We start from the raw sequence: 14,291 nt of genomic DNA, 5'->3' as shown, positions 1-14,291 counted from the left end.
GAAAATGAAAATAATCATAATGGGTAATTTTTCTGTATCCCAAACAATTTTCTTGGTTTAATCATTTTATTTTTCCTTTACCCTCAGTTTAATTATATTCCAATCCATTGTCAACACTACTACTTGGATGCTCTTTTCAAAATGTTTGAATACTTTAGGGTGGCCTTGCACACCAGACTGCCATAATAGAGATCCTCACCGTGACCTGACTTCAGGTAGTTATTCTGCCACTTGCAAACCTACATCCAAATGTGTCATTTACCTCAGATATGATATAGTCACTATTACCCAAACACATCATCATATCAAATTCTTCCACACATTCACATAACTGTTTCCTCTCCCTGCAATGTACATCCATTTTTTTCTTTATCTAGCTAAGTTCTACTCAGCTTTCAATATTCAGGTCAAGAACCACCTATACTATAATTATTGAGTATACTGTAGTTGTTGGTCCAATTTTTTTTCATTCCAATAGATACTGGCTTCTTGAGGAAAGAAACAATATACTATTTATGTTTAAATCTTAATACCTAACAGCAACTGACATATAGTAGAGATGCTAAAACATGGGTCTGTTGAAAGAATTATTTTCTTCTTATAATGTATATGCTTAAATTTCTAAGAACATAACTAATAGTAGCCATCTAATTTTCATATTAGCAAATTAATATTTAAACAAAATAACAGAGAATTTTAGACTCATTTTCTTCATGATAGTAAAATTTTTGTATGGTGAAAGTTGATGTTAACTAAGCAGTACAGAGGTGTTGAGCCTTTACCACATTATAGGCTTTTCTCATTGAATGCAACTGATATTCACTAAGATTAAACCACATTTTATACTCCTTACAATTAAGAGTAATATCTTAGGCCTCAATTACTCATTTAATTCTAGGTAGATTTTCTAGTAAAATCTTGGTCCTTTTCACAGGGTATCACTCAGCCCACCTACATTTGAAGGGGAGAGGTGTACTCTTCAAACAGGAATCTTCTGTAATATTCTTAAAAGGGTACCATCCTTCCTCTCCAGCTGGTATAATATCAAATCATGTTCATCTGGCTTAAATGGCAACATGAAACATTTTACGAAACATTTAAGGGTAAGAAATAATTCTTATGGTGTGCACTTGAAAGATCTGAAGCCATCTAATCTCAGTCTAGATGCTATCTGAGCATCAAGCCATGCCACTAGGATGCAATGTACAGTTTTGGCCCCTCATATATTTGTTATTTGAACTTTGGCATGATGTCTTCTGTTTGCAAAAAGAGGCGTTATAAGAAACAGCTGTGTAGAACCTGCTATTGTCTTCAGCGCCAAAGGGTCTTTTCTGGACATCATGTATTATACAAGGGGATTTCAAATGTGACTGCTCAGGAGAACCTCTTGGAGAGCTTGCTAAAATACAGATTCCTGTGACCCATTTCAGACCTACTAAATCAGAATCTCTGGGAATAGTCCTTGAGATGAATTTTAAAATTAATTTTTATTTTGAAATAATTTTAGGTTCACATACAAGCTTCAAAAACAGTATAGAGTTCCCATGTTCTAGTCCCTCAACTTCGTCTTACTTAACTTTAACATATAACACAATGATCCAAATGAGGAAATAGATGATGGTGTGACACAATTAACTGTAGACCTTAATTAGGATGACAGAAGCTTTTACATACATTTTTTGGTATATTAGTTTTATGAAATTTTTTCACATTTATAGGTTTGTGTAACTACCAACACAATCAGCACACAGAACTGTCCCATCAACTCCCTGAACTCCCTTGTGTTAGCCCTATAACCATACTCTACTCCCATTCCTAATTTTTAGTGACCACTCATCTGTTCTCTATTTCTATAGTTTTGTCATTACAAGAAAGTTATATAAGTGGAATCATGTAGCATGTAATCTGTTGGCATTGGCTTTTTCCTCTCAGTATAATGCTCTTGAGATTCAGTCCCAGTTTCTGTGTCTATCAACTTTGCTCTTTTTATTGCTGACTAGTATTCAGATGTATCACAGTTAATCTATTCATCTGTGAAAGTACATTTGGGTTATTTCCAATTTGGGGCTATTACAAATAAAGCAGCTATAAATATCTGTATGCAGGTATTTGTGTGAACATAAATTTTCATTTCTCTACAGTAAATTCAGTCCACATTCTGGTTTTGTCAAATGACTCTATACTTTTATAGCATTTTCCCCTCACATTTTCTTTTTTGAACAATAATTTCTTTGTTCAGGAATTAATTGCCTCCTATCCTCAAGCCCTCTCTTGTAGAGCTGTCTCTCTCTCCTTCTGTTTAAGTCTGAAGCTGTTGCATCAAACATTTGTTGCACTGCTATTATCCAAGAACTTCTTTTCCTCATGGTCTTGCATTGAATGCTTTTTTTGGAATTGTGTCTTTTTGGTTTATTTTCTTTTTACAGTGTACTTCCTAAGAAAGAATTCTTAAATGTTAAAAGTGTCATTTTAAATATAAGAAAATATCTTCATTCTATACTGCCACTTGACTGATCTTTTGTTTAAATTCTATCTTGAAAATACTTTTTCCTCCAAATTTTGAATACATTACTCCATTGCCTTTTTTTGCGGTATGCGGGCCTCTCACTGTTGTGGCCTCTCCTATTGCGGAGCACAGGCTCCGGACGCGCAGGCTCAGCGGCCATGGCTCACGGGCCTAGCCGCTCCGCGGCATGTGGGATCTTCCCGGACCGGGGCACGAACCCGTGTCCCCTGCATCGGTAGGTGGACTCTCAACTGCGCCATCAGGGAAGCCCTTATATACTTTTATATTATTTTTAGGAAAAAAGAATCATCCCCTACAATTTTGTTTGTTCATTTTCTCTTTCAATAACTTCCATTGGTTGGATATTGAACATATAAAATGGTCCTCTTATTTGCTTATCCTTTCTTTACTTATTTCCATCTGTTTGAATTGTTTAGTTTTCTTGAAAGTGCACTTGATTTCAAGAGAGCAATTTCTAATTTTAAATACACTATACAATTTTTCAAAAGCTCTTTCTTTTTTTATTTTTAATAACATTTGTTCTTTTTTAATGGACACAATATATTATTGTCTTAGGGTATTAGTTGCAAGGTTCTTAAATTTTCTTTTGTTTCCTACATTGTCTTGGTCTCTTCTTGATTTTCTTCTTACTTTTGTGTCTTTTCTTATCCTGTTTTGTATGTGAAGGTTTTGGTCACATCCCTGGTGAGCCAGGCCTCCTTGTTCATAATTAAGTGTGAGGAAACAAATAACAAGCCTTGAGCACCTGGATGATGCTTGTCAAAAGTGGGCATCCCGTAGTCAAAATCAGCTTTTCTTCACTGAAATATCCCCAAATAAACATATCTCTGCTTTTCATTTTTGTTTTAAATCTGGACCAGTTCAGTTTATCCAGTGAGTAACACCACTAGTCTCTTGCATCAGGGTTGTTCCTGCCTGCCAGGGTCCTGGTTCAAGTGCCACAGGGAGGAAAAAGGCGAGAGTCCCACTCTTTGATTACAACTCACTTAATCACTCCTTCCTCTTTTTAAAATCCCATTTCTCCTTCCTACCCTTTGTTAGGACTCTAGACTTTGGAGAGAAGGGTGGTAGTAGTGAGGGTAAGTAGTCCATGAGGGGTGGAAGGAAAAAAAAAATAGAAGTCCAACCATTTTTTGTACAGGTTTTAATGCCTGTTTTCAGCCCTAACCCTTATTCATCCTTAGTATATTTGATACATGTGAATCCTGAGCCCTCTGTGGTTTAAACCAGCTTATTCTCAATGGTATTTCTGAATCTTTCTTAATTTGCTATCAGTTTCCTGACCTTCTTCTGGCCTCCAAAAAATTGTTGAAATTTCTTGTCCAATATGTTTTCCGTTGTTTTATCCACTTTCTTTTTAAAATTTATTTACTGTCATGTTAAAGTTGTTTGAGGGGAGAAGATAAATGTCTGTAGTCAGTCTGCCATGTTTAACTTGATATATAGCTATGTCACTGACACTGTGATGCTTTACACTATGGTAATTATATTTAGCTCTTGGTTCCATTTCCAGGATAGTCAAAGGACTATGTTCCATTCATCTCTAATTGTTTGCATAATTCCATGTATTCCTCAAAACAATTAACCAGCAAGTAAGATAAAGTCAGGCTCCTAATTCTTACAGTTTGTTGTCTTTCTCTGTCTTTATTTCATATTTATATTTTCATTTTCCCCTTTTCTTTATTCTCCTCCCATAATATTATGTAATATTTCAGTTAAAAATGTCTCATATCAAATTTGCAAACAGATAAATGGATAAATAATGGAAAATAAAGAAATGAAGACAACTAGATACATTTTTGGTACTGGTTAAAAGTGGTTTGAATTAAGACAAAGACTAATGTACTTTTAACTTCCATCTTGAGTCAGTCAATGAAAATTTTCTTTTCCTCTCCTCCTCTTCCTTCTTTTAACAATTGACATTCTTAATTCATATGAAGCACAATGGGGTTTACTATTGTGGTTAGAATGGAGAAGAGAGGTGAAAAACACATGGGCTTTACTCCTCTGCACTTATACTGAGATCTTGAGAAAGTTCCTCCATCCAAAGTAGTCTAATTCTCTTATATGGAAACTAGGAGCTAATTATACATTAATGAGAGTTTAGATATTCATCAAAATTTATAGACTGTTATTACTTATTCTAGTCATAAGTCTGAATGAGTAAGTACTGTTTGGTAGAAAGTTATTCTCTTATGTTCTAAAGATTTTGTTAATATGTTGTTTTTAATAGTGCCAGTGACTATCTAAAACTCATCCCATGTTTAAGAACCCCCAAAATATTCCTTCAAATTGGAAATAAAAATTATTTTATACCAGTCTTCTGCTTAAAAACCCTCCAGTGTCTTAGTTTACCTAGAATAAAATTCTAACCCTATATGAAAGCCCCAAGCCTATCTAAAAATACAAAGTCTATATGAAAACTCTTCTATCTCATGTGCCTCTATTTTCTTTGTGTGTGTGTGTGTGTGTGTGTGTGTGTGTATATATATATATATATATATATATATATATATATATATATATATATATATATATATATATATATATACACTCCAACCATGCTGGCCTTCCCTCACTTCCTCAAATTCTCCAAGTTTGTTTCTGTTCCAGAGCCCTGGCACCAGCTGCTCCCTACATGTGGAACAGAGTTCTTCTTAATTTAATGTGACTCCCTCAGTCTAGTTAGTCAGATTGTAGCTTAAATGCCTCCTTCAGAGAGACTGTCCTGGACCACATATTTAAAGTAGCCTCGCTGTCTGCTGTCACTCTTCATTTCACCACCCAATTTTAATTCTTTGCAAAATAGTTATTACCTGATATTTTTGTGTTTGTTTCTTCTTTATCCCCTTTATTTATATTTTATGGTTAATCTCTCTAGTTGTTAAAAAGCAAGGTTTTTGCCAATCTATTTTACTTTAAAATTCTCTAGTGTTTGCATAGTATTTGTTGTTTATTGGGCACCTAATAAATATAAACAGTAAATTAAAGAAGTATATAATATTTCAAGTAATTTGTTAGTCAATCTAGGTGTAATTAGTGGAGAAAATTGCTAAAAGTAGAACCACTGAAATAATATTAGAATTAACATTTATATCTTTAAGATGATAGGTGAGGGGGATCTAAGATTTTTAAAACATGGAGTAAAATAATAAATCTTGTGCTATTTACAATATGCTGAACATACACCATTCTAACAACTTTCAAAGTATTAAGATCCTGGTTTCATGTGCAGGTGAAGCATAATAGCTTTTAGATGATTATAAATCATTTCACATCTTCACACGTGATTTGGCACTTGCTTCTTAGACTCAAAATCATATAAAAATAATTCAACCATTGCATATTAAAAACTAAGACAGCTTGGAGATAAAGTTGATTATATCTGTTCCATTGAGTTTAGAAAGATTTCCTAGAGCTATTCTCACAGTCCTGAAACATTACACACGATTTTCACTAGTCATTTTGAAGGACCAGGTAAAGACTTACCTTACTAATGCATCATTGGAAAAAAACAAGAAATTCTATTTTAGAGAAAAAATGCTGTTTTGGTTCAAAGATGATTTGAACAAGGATGATCTGGATGTTATTTAGAAACTGTAGGCACTCACGATTTGGAAAAACATTTCTAGAGAATAATAGTAATATTTTTGCAAGTAATCTTAAGGAGTTTGTGAAAGAAATTTAAAAGTGTGTATTACATTAGATATTTAGAATTCTGCTTGGTTATTTAGTAGAGTTAGGCTGTGTTTTATAGAATATTACTATTTAAAAGATAAGATGGATGAGAATAAGGAGTCATTTAGCTTCTGTATCCCATCTCTTCTTCATTCAGTCATTCCAACACACATGCCCATATGAAGATTCTAGCTAAGTAATGAAAATAGAACTTTTAAAAATTGCTTGTTTTAAAACATTTCTACCAAGAAAGTAAGCTAACTGCTGGAACACAAAAGCTAGGCTAGTTATTGAAATTAGCAGCTCCCAAATGTCAGAATCTTAATTGTCAAGACTTATTGCTTGCCCACATCACATAGTCCACTGCAGTCTGGCATCTCTTCTCAAAGCGGTGATTCAGAGGCTCAGCCTCCCCCTCCACCTTGTGGTTCTTCTTCAACATATCAACTTCAAGTTTGCCTCAGAAGTAGAAAGAGAGTAGAGGGCCGTACGGAAATTTAAGAGACCAGGCAGCGACTTCCCTGGTGGCACAGTGGTTAAGAATCCGCCTGTTGATGCAGGGGATATGGGTTCAATCCCTGGTCCAGGAAGATCCCACATGCTGTGGAGCAACTAAGCCCACGTGCCACAACTACTGAGCCTGAGCTCTAGAGCTCGCGAGCCACAACTACTGAGCCCACGCACCATAACTACTGAAGCCCACGCACTCTAGGGCCCACTTGCAGCAACTACTGAGCCTACATGCTGCAACTACTGAAGCCCGCACGCCTAGAGCCCGTGCTCCGCAATAAGAGAAGCCACCACAATGCAAAGCCCATGCACTGCAACAAAGAGTAGCCCTGCTGGCTGCAGTTAGAGAAAGCCCATGTGCAGCAATGAAGACCCAACGCAGCCAAAGATAAATAAAAATTAAATAAAAAAAGAGACCAAGCAAAGAAAAGGTGCACGTTCTATTAACCAGAGCTGAGTCACATAGCCCTGCTAACCTGAAGGAGGCAGGGAAATGTAGTAGTGCCCAGGAGAAGGAGGCAAAGTTTTGATGAGAAAATAGCAGTATTCTATCCTTACTCTTTAATCAAGTCAAAGTATTAATTCCCACACAATGGCAGCCATAGAAGTAGGCTACTCAGATCTCCTTCAAGAGGACCTGATACATGGAGCATAGGTGATTTACAACCCTAGCTGTTACAGCTTTGAATCAATCACCACAGATAACACTTTTCCCAAGCTGCTATGAATCAATGGCTGAGTTTGGCCAGTACATAGGAACCAGACCATTCATGTTCAATGTGAGATTCTTTAAAGAATAACTTGTGCTTTGAGTCTACCCACTGGCTTAGCCAAGACTTTCTTAGAATGAAAGTACATTCAGAGGCTGGTTCTAAGCAATCCTTTCCTCCTTCTCTCCTTTCATAGTTGTCAAACCTACATAGTGGTCTGAAGCCTCTTCTTACCTACTCCTACTCTCACTTTTATCCTTCACAGAGCCACCACAATAAATCTCTCAAATATCTAATCCTGTCTTGATGCTTACTTATGAGAAGGCCTGAATTGATGCAAATATTACTAAGATTGATTCAGGAAATCAGGCAGCAAGGTGAGTTTTGAGAATGGCTCACTCCTTAACTGGCTGACAAAGAGGACTTTGTTCTAAGTGTAATGTGCAGGATGGATAATCTCTGGCACAAAATGGCAGCCTAATTGCTGAAGGTTCCAGCAGTGATGCCCTGGAAAAATGTCCTGGTGTAGAGGAATGACCTTGTTGGTGCTATGATTCTGGTATTTAAAAGATTCATGGAGAGCAACTCCTTCAAGGACAGTGGCGTTATCTGGTTACTACTAGGCTGTGTTTGACAACTTGCAAAGAGAAAGCAGGAAACTGAGGGTGGTTAACAGAAAATTAAATATTTTGATAGCTAACAAAAAAACCCTTTCTCCTCCAGAGGAAGAGCAGACATGGGTGATGTATTAGTTCAGGCTGCCATAACAGAATGCCAAAGACTGGGTGGCTTAAACAATAGAAATGTAATTTTCTCAGAGTTATGAAGATTAGAAGTCCAAAATCAAGGCATCAGCAGGGCTGTTGTCTGGTAAGGGCTCTCTTCCTGGCTTGCAGATGACCACCTTCCTGCTGTGTTCTCATATGGCCTTTCCTTGATGCATGTAAATGGAGTGAGAGAGCAAGCTCTGGTGTTTCTTCTTCTCATAAGGACACCAGTCCTGTTGGAGTAGGATCTCACCTTTATGATTTCATTCAACATTAATTATCTCCTTAAAGGCCTTATCTTTGCATAGAGTCACATAGGGGGTTAGGGCTTTAACATGTGAAATTTAGGAGGACACAGTTCAGTCCATGATGGTGAAAAGCAGAAAAGTAGACATGAGACTTCTGAGTCACAACACTCCAGAGATGATCAGTCATTGTAGGTCTGTTATGCCAAGGTTGGGGCCTTGTTTGAGAAAACTTGGTAAGGATTCTGGTCACCAGTTTCAGTGTGTGGCAGTTTTCTTCCCCATACACCCCATCAATTCTCTGACATCAGCTGGATGTCCCTACAGTTCAACTCAATTCTGACACTCTCTACCTGGAGACAGCATCAGACTCGCAGGTTAAGGACTCAGTCCCACAAGACTGCCTCCCTACTAACTCCTAGCAAGCCCAGGTTATCCTGTGCTTTTGACCAACCAGCTACAGACTGGAGGTTCCAATGACCCCCTCACTCCAACCTTGGGTTCGATTAATTTGCTAGAGTAGCTCACAGAACTTAGAGAAACACTTTGCTTACTAGATCAATCACTGGTTAATTGTAAAAGGATATAACTCAAGAACATCCAGATGAAAGAGATACATAGCACAAGGCATGGGGAAAGGTCGTGGAGTTTTCACGCCTTCTCCACGTGTACTATTCCTTTCAAATCCTCACGTGTTCACTAACCTAGAAGCTCTTTGAGCTCTATCCTTTAGGGGTTTTATGGAGGTTTCATTACATAGGCATGATGGATTAACTCATTGGCCATTGGTGATTGAACTCGCAGTCTCCAGCCCCTCTCCCTTCCCCAGAGGCCGGGGGTGGGACTGAAAATTCCAACCCTCTATTCATATGGTTAGTTCTCCTGGCAAACAGCCCCCAACTTGAGGTGTTTTCCAAAAAGTCACTCCATTAACAAAATGCACCATAATTGCTCTCACCATTTAGGAAATTCCAAGGGTTTTAGGAGCCCTGTACAAGAAGTGACATGAAAACCAAATATATATTTCTTGTAAATAAAAATATCACACTTAGGAAGCTGGTACATAGGTGGGAGATAATTGGATGGATGCTCCTGATGATCTCGGTAATGTAGACCTCTCTGAACTCCCAGAGCTCCCAGGGGTGGCTTACATCTCCCTGGAGAACTCTGTAGAAAGACATTACAAAGGCCTCTCCCCAGCAGTGCAATATGAATCCCCTTAAGGAAATGTCCCATCTCCTCCCCTAGCTGCCAGTCTGATAATAAGGGTTAAATCTCAGTATATCCCAGCTGGGCCTCATAAAGGAGGATAGAGGATAGAGTACACACCAAGAAAGAGGCAAGAATTAGCTTGCATGTTTGATAGAGTCACAGAGCTCTATAAGACATGTCAAGAATCCCTGGGATTAGGCTTTAAAATTGTTTAAGGGGTCCGGAATAAAGACAGGTTAAGCAAAAATGTATTTGCTTCACAATACTTTCTAAGGATGTGGGATTTAATATCTTGCAAAGAATGGGGCAAGCTCTTTGCTGGGTATGCTGTTAGGTGTGTGGAAAAATCAAAGATCTATGCTGGGTAAAGTGGAAATTCCTAAATAGAATTCAGGTATTGGTATATGGCATGAAGTATATGGTAGAGGAAGGAATAGAGTCTCAGGGAAGTGGACATACTGGAATGGACATATTGTATAAGGCCAGAAAATCCACTAGATGATTAAGTCTCATCTCCAAGGCCATGAAGAATGTACTGGTGAGAGGGGAACCAGCATCACTGAGAAGTTCAGGGGTTGGTCTTTTCTGAAGGCCAGGGCTGTTAGGAGGAGAGGGACTCACAGACCTGGGCTCTTTACTATCTAGGTGGCTTATGAGGCACCAAAGTAACAGACACCAGGGGGCACTGCTTACAGTCAGGAACCAAGAGGTCCTAATTACTGTAACAACCAGAAAGATCAGAAAGGACAGTCAAAAAGATTTGTAGAGATGGTTAATAGAGGATGGTGTCTATATAAGTAAAACAGATGGGCAGCCAACAAGTGTGCTGCTTAATATCTACAACCAGAAGATGATAAGAATGGAAGGACAGGAGATTGAGAGCAGTCACTTCAATAAACAGTCATAATTCCTTGTTCAGTTTCTGGTGATTTTCACATACAGACTTTATTAACAGAAGAGGTGTTCAGCTCCCTAGGAGGAGAGACCTACAAGCCACAGCAAGTGTATACTATATTATATACTATCCCCAAAAGGGCCCAAGGTCACTTACTTCAGCACCTTTACACTGGGGAAAGAGGAATGCCAGGACATTTTGAGAACTATTGCACACAGAATTTGAACTGATATCCACACTTAGAAACTCAAAATTTATTATGGTTCCCATGTGAAAGTAGCAAGTAAAAGAGGCCAAGTAATAAAGGCAGTCCTAATTAAAGTCAAGCTTACAATAGCTAATGGGTCCACGGATAGAACCATGTGACTATTATTTTCCTAGTCTCAGATATATAATAGGGATTGGCATTCTTGGCAGTTGGATAACACTCACACTGAATTCTTGACCTGTGGAATAAGCGTTATCATATCATAGTGAAGATAGCTAAAGCCAAGTATGAACTCTGAAACTATTCTGTCTTACCCCTGACCAAGACACCAAATTAAAAAAAAGTATCACACCCTGGGGCAACGGTGAAGATTACTGCTTCAATTATGGACCTAAAGAACATAGGGATGGTGCTATTATATCACCATTTAATTTTCCAGGATTCATCATTTTCTTCAGGGGCCTGACAGTCAAATTAAACAGTAAATATTACTTAGTTCATCTTATTGTAGACTATCACAAGCTCAACCAAGTAGTTTTCATAGAAATGGAATCAACAATATCTAGATTTTGTGTCTGGCTTCTTTCACTTAACACAATGTTTTTAAAGTTCATCTATGTTGTATAATGTATAAGTACTTCATTTCTTTCTATTGTCAAGTAATGTTCCATTGTATAGATATACCACATCTTTTATCCATTGTTTTTATCTATTTATCAGATAATGGACATTTGGGTTGTTTCCACTTTTTAGTTATTATGAATAATACTGTTATGAAAAAATATATGTTCTAATGTGAACATATGTTTTTAGTTCTCTTAGGTATATATCTAGAAGTGGAATTGCTGGGTCATATGATACCTCTACATTTAACCTTTTGAGGAATGCCAAACTGTTTCCCAAAGCAGCTGAACCATTTTACATTCCCACAAGCAATATATGGGGGCTCTAATTTCTCCACATCCTTGCCAACACTTGCTATCATCTGTCTATTTTACTATAGCCATCTTCCTGTGTGTGAAATGATGTCATTGTGGCTCAGGTTTACATTTCTCTTATAACTAAGGATGTTACGGATATTTTCATGTTTTTATTGGCCATTTGTATATCTTTTGAAAATGTCTATTTAAATCATTTGCTCATTTTAAAGTTGGATTATTTGTCTTTTATATCTTTTTATTGTTGAATTGTAAGGGTTTGTTACCAAGCAAGAGCTCATTGCTCAACACCCATAGAAGCTAATACTATGACACTAGCTTTTGAGAAAAGAAAAGTACTTTATCTTGAGGTTGACCAGCAAGGAGACAGGAGGCAGGGCTCAAATCTGTCTTACTGATCTGGAGTTCAGTAAAACTTTCATGAGTTAGGGGAGGATGTGTTGGAATGTGGAAGCACTGGCAGGGCAGGTTTCCACTGGAGGGCTTTGGAACTTGGCCATGTATGGTAAGGTGTGGTAAAGTGGGCTTCAGCATCAGCTCTTCCTGGACAACAGACCCTTGGCTTTTGAAAGTGTTCTTGTGTTCAGGTTCCAGTCATGTCCTAGTCCTTTGGTTCCATAGAAGGGAGAAACTTTAGTTCTAATTATTATTTGAGGTCAAAATTTTCTCCTCTACTCATGCTTTGGTTGCGTGACTTGCAGTTTCGTTCTGTTGTTTCTGAAAAACAACTCAGTATCTCATTATCAATAGAGTAGGACCAGATTGAGCTGGTCCTGGGGTTATAAGTTCGTTATATATTCTGTATCCTGGACCCTTATCAGATAAATGACTTGCAAATATTTTCTCACATTCTGTGGGTCATCTTCTCATTTTCTTTTTTTATTATAATACAAAAATATTTTCCTTTAATAAAGATTTTCACATCATGTTTAATAGGAAACAACTAAAATGTTATGTAAAGAGCCCAGGAGGTAAATTTTTACTATTTATCTTTCAGATCATATCATTTTTCTTCAAAATCTGTACATATGCTTGTGATGTTTTCAAAACTAGATCTTTATATAGATTTGACTCATCAGTAGATCCTAGAGGAGAAGCTCTATAGGATTCAGATTCAAATTCAGCAGCAGCTTCTTCTAATTTCCTAGTTATATTTTAAAAATAAGAAACACTTCATGAATTTGCATGTCATCCTTGTGCAGGGCCCATGCTAATCTTCTCTGTATCATTCCAATTTTAGTATATGTGCTGCCAAAGTGAGCACAACTTTTCATTTTCTTGATAGTGTCCTTGAAGCACAAAAGTCTTTTTTAATTTGGATGAAGGACAATTTATTTATTTTTTCTTTGATTGCTTGTGCTTTTGGTGTTTTATCTATCATTGCCTAATCCAAGGTCACAAAAATTTACATCTGTGTTTTCTTCTAGTAGTTCTATAGTGTAAGCTTTACAGTAGGTCTCTGATCCATGCTGAATTAATTTTGTGTATGTTGTGAGGGAGGGGCCCACCTTAATTTTTTTCATGTGGATATTCAGTTACCTGGCATCATTTGTTGAAAAGGACTAAATTTTTTTCTACTGAATCATCTTGGCACCCTTGTCAACTTGCTGTGACTATTACTGAGAAGAGTATACTTAGACTTAATCTTATTTCCCTCCCTGATTATTGTTGGTCATGTTATCAAGGTTTGTTGCCCTTACTAAATTTTTTGTTCTGTTAATAAAGGTGCTATAGTGTTTAATCTTAGCTCTATTTTTAAATAGCTTCAAACTGCCCACAAAAACTTTTACCTTAGCTTCTCCAATTCTAGAGTTCTCTATTTTGCATAGCTGAATTTTTTCTCAAGTACTGCCCCCTCCACCTCTAGGAGGGGCACACAACTTTAGTTCCCTCAGTATTATTTAGGTTAATGTCTGCCTGTTCCTTTTAATTTGAATGGCAACTTGACCTGGCATATATTATTGCAGGGGTCAGCAAACTTTCCATAAAGAGCCAGATAGTGAATGTTTACAGCTTTGTGGGCTTTATGATCTCAGTTGCACCTCCTCAATTCTTCTGCTGTAGTGCAAAAGCCACCATAGACAATTTGTAAGCAAGTAGATATGATTGTGTTTCCATAAAATTTTACCTGTCAAAATAGATGGTGGCCAGATTTGGCCTATGGGTTGTGTTAAACTGACCCACCTATTATTGGATCACAGACTCCCTTATAACTTTGTGGACCTGTTTGTTCAGTGAATATTTATTGAGCACCTACTCTATACTAAATCTTCTAAGTGCTCAGGACACGTTGTTGGACAAGGCAAAAAAAGGCCTGTTCCCTAATTAACAAACAACCAACCCTATATGCCAAAAGAAGGAGAGAGAGAGAGAGAGAGAGAGAGAGAGAGAGAGAGGAAGGGAAGAATGGAAGAAGGGAAGAAGGAAGAGGTGAGGGAGAAATAATACAGAGAAATCAGACTGTAGTAGGACAGGCAACATTTACTAGAATGTACTCTGCAGAGGTGATAATGAGAGAAACTTTCAACTATGTGACGATCTGGGCAAAATATTCCAGTAATGAGACAAAGCAAGTTCAAAGTCCCTGTGGTGTGATTTAGA

The 14,291-nt window shown here is 37.3% G+C and overlaps 1 non-coding gene across 1 annotated transcript; it reads right to left on the bottom strand.

Annotated features, from left to right (window-relative positions):
• Nucleotides 1-12,847: 12,847 nt before the first annotated feature.
• Nucleotides 12,848-12,954, bottom strand: LOC136121823 (U6 spliceosomal RNA). Its single transcript, XR_010655824.1, has one exon. It is a non-coding gene; the product is annotated as a U6 spliceosomal RNA (small nuclear RNA).
• Between the last annotated feature and the right edge of the window lie 1,337 nt (nt 12,955-14,291).

Source organism: Phocoena phocoena, chromosome 3 (genome assembly GCF_963924675.1).
Source record: "Phocoena phocoena chromosome 3, mPhoPho1.1, whole genome shotgun sequence".
Lineage (NCBI taxonomy): Eukaryota > Metazoa > Chordata > Mammalia > Artiodactyla > Phocoenidae > Phocoena > Phocoena phocoena.
Note: the sequence above shows the minus strand (reverse complement) of the source record. Positions and strands in the feature narration are given on the sequence as shown.